Source organism: Gavialis gangeticus, unplaced genomic scaffold (assembly GCF_001723915.1).
Source record: "Gavialis gangeticus isolate Ggan-Ray unplaced genomic scaffold, GavGan_comp1, whole genome shotgun sequence".
Classification (NCBI taxonomy): domain Eukaryota; kingdom Metazoa; phylum Chordata; order Crocodylia; family Gavialidae; genus Gavialis; species Gavialis gangeticus.
This window is the reverse complement of record NW_017729001.1, coordinates 26,386,226-26,395,282: the sequence shown is the minus strand read 5'-3', so window position 1 is coordinate 26,395,282 and position 9,057 is coordinate 26,386,226.

Below are 9,057 nucleotides of genomic sequence, written 5' to 3'. Positions count from 1 at the left end.
CCCTCCCTCTTACCCCCCCCCCCGCCCTCTCCCACAGGCAAAGGCTGGGGTTTCAACCCCTCCTCAGTCTTACTCAGGCCTTCCTCCATTCAGCTTCCCTGTGTCGGGGGGGGCTGCTCTAGTGGCCCTGGGCTTCTGGCCTGGCCACTGCGGGCATGTGCCTGCATTTCCTGAATGAAAAGACAACGCCTATCCAGTACCGTAGCAAGGAAGTTTGGTGCCTGGGGCAAGCCCGCAGCAGCAGCCCGCCCCTACCCTGTGCACAGATCTTGGAGGCGCACGCTGCCCCCATGCTTGCCTGGGAGAGCCCCCATCCCCATGCCCCCCCAAGTGAGCTACTCATGGCTCTGTCCTGCACCCTGCCCTGTTGAATCCCCTTCACTTTGGCGTCTGGGGCGGTCACGCTGCTCGCCTCCCACTTGCTATGCATCTATCCGTTTGCAAAACGGGTCGACCTCTGCAGGTTAGACTACCTGCAACAACTGAATCCATTCAGGCTTGGGCTTTTTTGAATGCGTGCCCCTAGCTCTAGGGACCTTGAATGTGTTTAAACTCCCAGTAGCAAGGGGAGGTGGCATTATCTCCCTTTTTAGAGATGTGGAACGGAGGCAGAGAGAAGCAAAGGCCTAAATCAGCAAAAATTCAAAGCACCTCACTCCTCTTAGTGAGGGTGTATCTTTGTGGATCTGGGGCTGACCTGGCCACAGTTACCCAGGAAACACGGGATCCAGTCCCTGCTCTGTCTTGTAGGTCCTGCGCTAGCACTTGAACCATTGGCCAGTCTTTCCTCCACTTGTACTTTGGGTTTCTCCAGGTAGTGGAGTAGTCTCTGTACTTGGGCATCAGTGGAAAATCCCCTGGTTGTCTAGTAAACCCATAACAAGCTAGGATTCAGTGGTATGGGCTGCCTCTGTCCTACATAGGATCTCAAAGCCGAACTCTCCCTCATCTGTTTGTTAGAACCACAGTGTTTCTGCTACAGGCAGGGCACTTGCAGGGGATCAAGTAGGATGTGGGGCTCTGTATCCTCCTGCTTCACAAAAGCCACCTCACAGCACTGTTCAAACCACTCACAGCAATGTAGAAAACAAGTCGTACTGTACAATCCTCTCGGGTTCCTAGGGGTACCCTATTATAGATGGAAATGCATCCTAGCTAGGCTAGGCAGAGAAAAACCAGAATGAATGCAGCTCCTTCCGTCCATTGGTAGAAGTAGGATTGCAATGGATATCCTGGATTATGCCAATTTTGTGCTTTCAGGGGGTAAGGGCTAAGGTAGTGATCCCTTTTTGGCTTCGTTGAGTGCATTTTCCCTATTGCAGAGCACCATGACTTTGGTTTAATAATATTAAATAGCTCCACATTGCAAATCAGCATAATAATGTAGGGAAAAAATAATAGGACACTGTCAGCTTTCAGTCGCCTGCTAAGTGAATGAATGTACACATGCTATTGGTGTTTGCATATTTGTTTAAAAGGTCATGAGATGAAGAATAACAAAAATGGGGGGAAAAAAGTCTATGTTACAACAGGGACAATTAAAACAAAATCTAATTAACTCTGCATAGGTTTTGTTGTTTCCTTTTTAGGATTTCTCTGTTTACACGCTGAATGTAAACTGCTACCACTTTTTTTAAAATGGTTTCTTTGTGGATTTTCCAGCAGTAGTGCAACCTTTCATTGTTTGGGGTGCAAGAATGGGAACCCCCCCCCTTCTGGATCCTGCTACCAAAAGCCTTGTGATGAAAAAGGTGCACAGCACGTAATATGGATCAAGTCAGCGGCGTTTTACAGAATTTAATAAGATGCTCTAGGAGGGGTTCAAGAAACCTATAGAATTTAATACAAAAGGATAAGGTTTGGATGATTCCCCCCCCCCCCAAAAAAAATCATCCTTTGGAGCTCATTATCTTCCATCTGATGGTTAGATCTAAGGAAGGACGACTACTTGTGATTTTCTATTAATTTCTGCTGGAGTTTTTCATAAGGGGGCATACACTAGTGACTTGTTTCTGTTTCCCTCAATCCATGTAGAAGCTGGGTTCTTCTAAAGCAGACTTTAAACCCCAGGTTTTGTCCTTCACATTGCCCAGTGGCTGGGGTTTTTAACCCTGGGGCTGGCGGGCAGTAGAAAGGTTCAAAGCCTTGTGAGAAGCAAGGGTTTAATGCGGCTACTGAAACGGGGAGTATTGGTGTCGCAGAGAACACGGGAGAGGAAGAGGCTGCAGCAGTGAGGATAAAGACACCTAACAGATAGTCTATTTAAAAAGTCTTTGTTTTTTCTGCAAGAACAGTTAGACGCAGCTGTTTCTGCTGCACACGCATTCCTTGAGACTGTGTGGATAGAGGCACTCCCCCCCCACTGAATTATTATGATTGTGTGCCTTTATATGGCATCCTGTTTGGCCTTGTGTAAACCATCGAGAAAAACAGGGAGAGCAGGACCTTGGTAGAAAGCGGATGCTGAGTGTGAGCTGGAATTTTGCTGGATGCAAAATATGTGCACATCCCTCTTTGGCTTTTAGTTCAGAAAAGGATTCAGCCCCTGCACTAATGGCTGTGCAAATGCATTATCTGCTGCCACCTCCTACCCTTGGTTGTCTAAGAGGCTTCATTCTTCTGGGCTACCTGAGTCCCTTTGCCTGATGAGCAAAAGTCCTGATGTCACAGTCTCAAGCATCCTGTTTGGCAGCACTGAGCACACTTGACTGGCCCACTTCAGATGTCCTTACTTTGATTCAGGACTGAAACATATAAGGGAACCACTACTTCTTGATGCTTGAAGAGTCCCAGGTAATCCAAGGAGATGAATTATGCCTCAGGGAGGGTTTAATACTGAAACTGCAAGACTCTTAGCAGCTGTTGGAAAGATCCTATTTCTGAAAAAGGGATTAAGTTTATACAGAGGGAGGAAATGTCCGATTCCTCCAGGATGGTTTGAAACAGATAATTAAAAGAACCAGAACGGCTCTGGCCCACAGTAAGTGAGACGGGACACTGGCCATTAGCTTGTCTTTTTTTAGATTGGTTGGATTTGATTCGCCGTGCCTCTGTAATAGCTGTAAAATGAAGTAATTAAAGAAAAACTCGAGGAAGTCGTCAACATTTTGGACACTTGTAATTTGTCGCTAGGCCAAGTTTGAACCTGGTAATGATTGTGCTCACATGGGCCATTGGTCTTTTAAATGAAATTTCAGTCTATGCTTTGAAAAATGTGTGGTGTTTCCTTTAGTATGAAGGAAATCAAGTTTGCAGATCCCCTTGTAAATGGCTTCAGTAATTAATCCCAGGAGACTCGTCAGTGTTGGTGGCGTCTTCATTACTTACACAAAGAAATAAAGATAAATGGGTCTGGTTAATAACCCTGGGAATGCATAAATCTTCCTTGTTTATGGGGGAAGGCAACACAAGAGGACATTATGTTGCGGTTAGGGTTTGGTTTGATTTAAGGGGGAGCTGCCTGTTTATGTGGTCATGGATTTAAGTACGAAATAGGTGGAAGCGTATGGTATCTTGCATATGTTTGCGTGCTTTACTATGGCATAAGTAATGCTGGCAGAGTAAGGTATTCCACATGGGATGTGTTTCGAGACAGGGAAGCAAAGTCTTAGGGCTGTATTGACTCAGTGCAGCTCTCTGATTTGGCTGTCTTGGGAGAAGGAATACAAAATTTGGGGTGTGACTGGCTTTTTGGCACTCCCCCCTGTGCTTGGTATACTTATTTAGATCTAGAAACCCAGTTCTGCAAAGCCAGTGATTGAGAGAAACAGCCTTGAGGGGCAGAACTGCTCTGCTGCAGGGGTGGATTTACCAGGAAACAACCCGTGCATTGGCACGGGGCTGCCAACAACAGGGTGCCCCAAAATGCAGGACAAATCTGACAAATGCCTGAACATTATAAGCGTTGCAAGTCGCCAAACAGTCCAGCCTTTCTGCATTCTGCAAACTTCGTCTGCGAACTGTGCTCTAAACATGGGTTTTTGAAGTAGTCTAGCAAAGACTTTGCTTCACCATTTTTTTGCTGTCTCAGATGTTCTTTTTCTTGGCTGGGTCCCGAGTGGCAGGGGGGAAACCCGAAAATGAAGATGTGCACAGGGCCGCACTACCTCCAAATCTGCCCCTGCTCTGCTGTTTGCAGGGGTAGTGCACGTGTTCCTCTCCGCTCCCCGACATGGTAAGCAGATACTCGCTGTTTCTATGAAAAGTGTGGGGACCTCCAGCCACACGGTCTCAAGGAATGTGGGTGCAGCAGAAACAGCTGTGTCTTCCTGTGTCCTAGACAATATCTGTTCTTGCAGAAAAACCAAAGACTTTTTAACAGACTGTCTGTTAGGTGTCTATCCTCACTGCCTCTTCCTCTCCTGTGTTCTCTGTGGGACTGATATGCCCCCATTTTGGGAGCAAATCCAGCAGATAAGCATCTTCCTTGCCTGTCTCTCTTATGAAATGTTTTTGATTGGATTGCTCCCACGGGGTCACTGCTTCCTCTGCCGCCTGAGTCAAGCTGCTTGCGATCCCCTTCTGGCTTGTTCCCAACTCTGCTGTGCCTGCCAACATGAATGCTTAGATGTGTGTTTGCTCTTCCCATGACTGGCTTGGTGTCTTCCATTGCATAGTGCTCAGAAATGGCCCAAAGTAGGCTAACCATGTGGAAATCCCATTAATCCTGGACATCGTCTAGGAAATCCATGAGCTCTCACAAGTTGCTGGGGTCAGGGCTGTGTGGGGATGCCCATTATAATTCCCAGCAGCTGGCCAGGACCAGTCTCTGAAATCTGGGACCATCCCAGTTAAAACGGGACATATAGTCACCCTACCCCAAAGCCCACTCCCTTCAGCTCTTCTAAATATCTTTTAAGCCCCATCCTACAAGGATGTAGCCAATTAATGCACAGGAAAAATGTAGGTAGGTTCCCTGTGGGACTTGCAAATTGATTTCGGTGGTTGTTAGGACCCTAGTGGGGATTTTCTTAGTCTCCTTTCTGCATCTTTCAGCACCAAAATGGCTGTTAGAAATCTGACCCTGAAGGTTAAAGTTGACTGGTGTCTTGTGTGCCTCTTCTTTTTTTTCTGGGTGCCAAACTTCAGAGGCCCTAAAAGCAGCCTGGTTCTCAGGAAATTCTGAAAAATCAGGCTTTTTAAGAAATGCTGAGTCCCATGTTTGCAGTCACAAATAACTCCTGAATGTTGTGGTTGTGTGCTTGAATAATGCTTAGCACACAGTGGTGCCTGTGGCAGGGCACTAGGTGTGCCTGCCACTTTAAGGCCCTGGAGCTGGCAGCCTCCAGGTGCCTAATGAGGGCGGCCATTTTAGGTTCAGGGCTGCTTATATAAACAAGGCAGTTTGGCTGCTGGAGAAAAGGCAACAACATTGCCTGGCCTGAGGGCTGCTGAGTTTCATCCGGAGGTAAGGGTGGAGCTGTAGGGGATGGTAGTAGGCTCCTGGTCCTGGGTACGACCAGAAACAACACCCTGCCGGGAGTGGGTGGCCTGGCGGGGCTCCCAGTGGCATGGGAGCTCCCAGGAAATGCCAGGCCGGTGATTGCCCCGGTGAAAGGTGGGTCGGGTGCCTTAACCCCTAGCCCTCGCCTTCGGGTGGGTCATGTACACCGGAGGTAGTTGTGGGGGTGCAAGCCCCAAGGAGGAGAGTTGGAGGCCAGGTGCGGCTAAGGCCGCCTGAGCCCTGCGGGGGTTTGAGACCCCGAGGAGGAGAGCTGGGGTGAGGCATGGCTACGGCCACCTGAGCCCACCTGTGGAGGGAAGCCCCGAGACTCCGGTGTAAGGGGGCGTTACGAGCAGTGTGGAGCCCCCAGTGTGAGGGGGGGCAGTGTGTGGAGCCCCCAGTGAAGGGAAAATGGGGGCTCAGCCAGAGAGAGAGAGCCGAGTCCTGACCCCAATAAGTCCTCCAATGTGAGGAGGAAGAGTTTGGGTCGAATACAACACTGGTCGTAGCACCACGACCTGCTGCCCGGGGGCGGTGAGAGTCTCCTGTGAGACCCTGCAGCACCAGTCGTGGTGTGAGGTAACCCCAGCTCCCCATGTCTGTGGAGGAAGACCCAGAGAGGGGGACCCCGGGATAAGAGTATGGGTCATACATCAAGGCCTGCCAGAGCTTCCTCTGACTGGCCCAGGTGGGGGCCAGGACCAGGAGGGTCAGAAGGGCAAGGAGGCCCACCGAGAAGGATGCCCAAGAGCCAGGGGCCTGGGGTCCCGGCTGGCCTGTAGGTGGGCCGGGCGAGAAGGTGGGCAGTTAGCTCAAGAACAGGTGGGCAGGCCTCATGGAGATCGGCCCTGGTAGCCCCCCTGTTACAGTGCCACTAAGAAAGAGGGATTTCAGATATTAACCATACCATCATTTTCTTAGCATAGTGAAGGAAAAGTCTGCTCTTTCTGAGCAGAAGGAACGAAGCAAACTCTCTGCGTAGCTTGTTTTAACAGTTGATGTAATTAATTCTGCTCTTTTAGTTGGGGCTGCTATTTTTAATCAACCCCCAACTTGCATACTTTGGTAGTAACAGCTCTGGGGCAGACCTCCTGTTCTTCACAATCCCGAGTGTGAGGCACTGCTCTAATTATATTTACAGTTAGTTCACAGTTCAGTGAACAGAGCTTGGGGCCAGTTTCACAAGTGCTCCTCTTCGTTATCAAACTGCTAATAAATACTGGGAAGCTCTCAGAGTAAATGCAAGCACCGGGAGTCCTAATGAGAGTGGGAGCTCCTGTATGATTAACTGTGTATGATGGTATCTTGTTAAAGGTGATGGCTAGTGGAAAGAGCCTTCCTGATGTAACAAAGCACCAGTCACTTGCATAGCGGTCCACTGAAATGCTGTTTATCTGGGTTGTACTTCTTTCTGAATCCCTCATCATTACCAAGGTGTTTGGGTGTAGGAGGGAGGGCATCGTCTAGCAGAAGTACTAGACTCTGGGATTTGGGAGAGCTGGGTTTTGTTTCACTGTACTAAAGGCTTCTGGTTTGACCTTCAGAGGTTGTTCTGATGTCGGCCCCAGTTTTCTCTCTGTAAAATGGGGATAAGTACATTTCCAGAGTTGCTGAGATCTTTTTCATGGGTGGCAACTAGTTCTGCTTTTTTTCCTGATGAATGAATGTATGTAATAGTTTAACTCCAATAGCATTGCTACTCCATCTGTAATGCCTTGTAGGTTGCATGAGTTCTGCTGATGTCATTAAACTAGTGTCCCTCACCGTAATATATTACCGCTGCTAATGCAAGGAATTGGGGTGTTAGTCCAGGTTATCAGAATGACTTTGATGCCATTCAGCTCATCAAGGAGGGAAAAAACCTTTGTCTCTAAGGCCTTGCTTATGTGGGAAGGGTATTTTTGACATAACAGAAGTTGTGAATTCAAGACAGTAGAGTAGGGGTGGGCATAATGCAGCCTGGGGGCAGGATGTGGCCTGCCAAGCCATCCTATCCGGCTCATGGGGGCCCCCCAAAAAATTTAGGACATTTGATACTAATCTGCCCTGGGCTGTCTGTCATGCGGCCCTGGATGGCTTGCCAAAACTCAGTAAGTGGCCCCCCCCCCCAAAATAATTGCCCGCCCCTGCAGTAGAGTAACCCTGGTATAACCTCCACGTGTAGCCATTCCTAGTCAAGTAAAAGAGTGTGTCTTTTATTGGCTTAGTTTAGGTTGCTTAGAAAAGAGATTAAGTTTAAGAGTGAGAGGAGGAAAAGACTTTTTTCCAGAGTAAGTCAGGGGGTTGTCTGTGTTATACCATACAATTATATTCTTGTATTGCTGTATTCTTTGTAATGTCTTGCTTGTATTGCTGTATTTTCTGTAATGCCTCATGGAATTTTCCCGTGTAGTCAAGGCCCAGGTCAGGGGTAGCTCTATCTTTGGAGTCCCTCACATTTATGCATGTGCATTTGTCTGCTCCAATGCGCCAGAGATCTAGCGTATTGGAGCAAATTCGATTACTCTGCACGCGAGCTGATGCGCCTGGCGCATTTGTACAAATGGCAAAATGCACATCAGCGCTGAGAAGAGAGGTGTTTTAGTTCAAAAGCATGCCGCCGCCACTTTCTTAGCACTGATACACATTATTTTGTCGTTTATACAAATGCATGCGCCCCAGCGCCGGGCCGTTTTTAAAAGCACCTGGTGCTGCAGCACAAATGTGTACAAACACCCCCAGGGCAGGGCACCGTGGTTTTCCCATGGTTGGACCCGTGTCTGGCTGCAGCACTCCAAGCCAAGTAGGATTGCCCAGGAGGCTCATCTGGATTTAGGCTCCTACAAGCCCTTTTTCAAAACCAAGTAATGACAACAGCAGGGAAGAAGCATAACAAGAGAAGGGTTTTAAAGCAACAAAAGGGTTATACATGATGCCTACTGGCAGACTTGAGGCAGACATATATTAGCTTTCTTCGAGACACCTGGGGTTTGGTCTGGTCTGTGTGTCTTCCTTTCCTCCTCTGTCTCTGGAAGTGGAATATTTATCCACCCCAAAGTTAGTTGATGGTTTCCCACCTAATATTCCTCCCTCAACATTCAAGATTACAAACTGGATCATTGAACTCAACGTGATTAGAGGTAAAACTTTACAATGAATAGTACCTACATTGTCCCTGAAAGCAGCAGTAAGCAGGGCTGTTGGATACCATTGTGTGTTTTCTGCATACATGCTCTCAGCTTCTGCTGGTTTTTAACCCCTTGTAATTATATAGCAAACAACAAAATAACAGTTGGTCAGACAGGCTGCAGAATATTAATGAAACATAGCAATCAATGCCCCTACCCTTCACAGTAGTTTTAGCAGGGAGCTGGATACGTGTAGCAATGTGTACAGGAGACAATTCAGAGTGCAAGTAATAGCAAACTCAATTTGTTTGAGGCTGTGATCACATTTAGACCTTGTTGCTGTTATGCATCATTTTCTTTCCAAGGATGAGCTGTGCATCAACCAGAAGGTCAACTTGAGCCATAGGATGATTTAGCTTATTTGCATGTATTGAAGAGTTTATATAAATATTTGTTTCTATGTATAGAAACTGTTCTGACTTCTTTTTTTTTTTTTTTTTTTTTTTT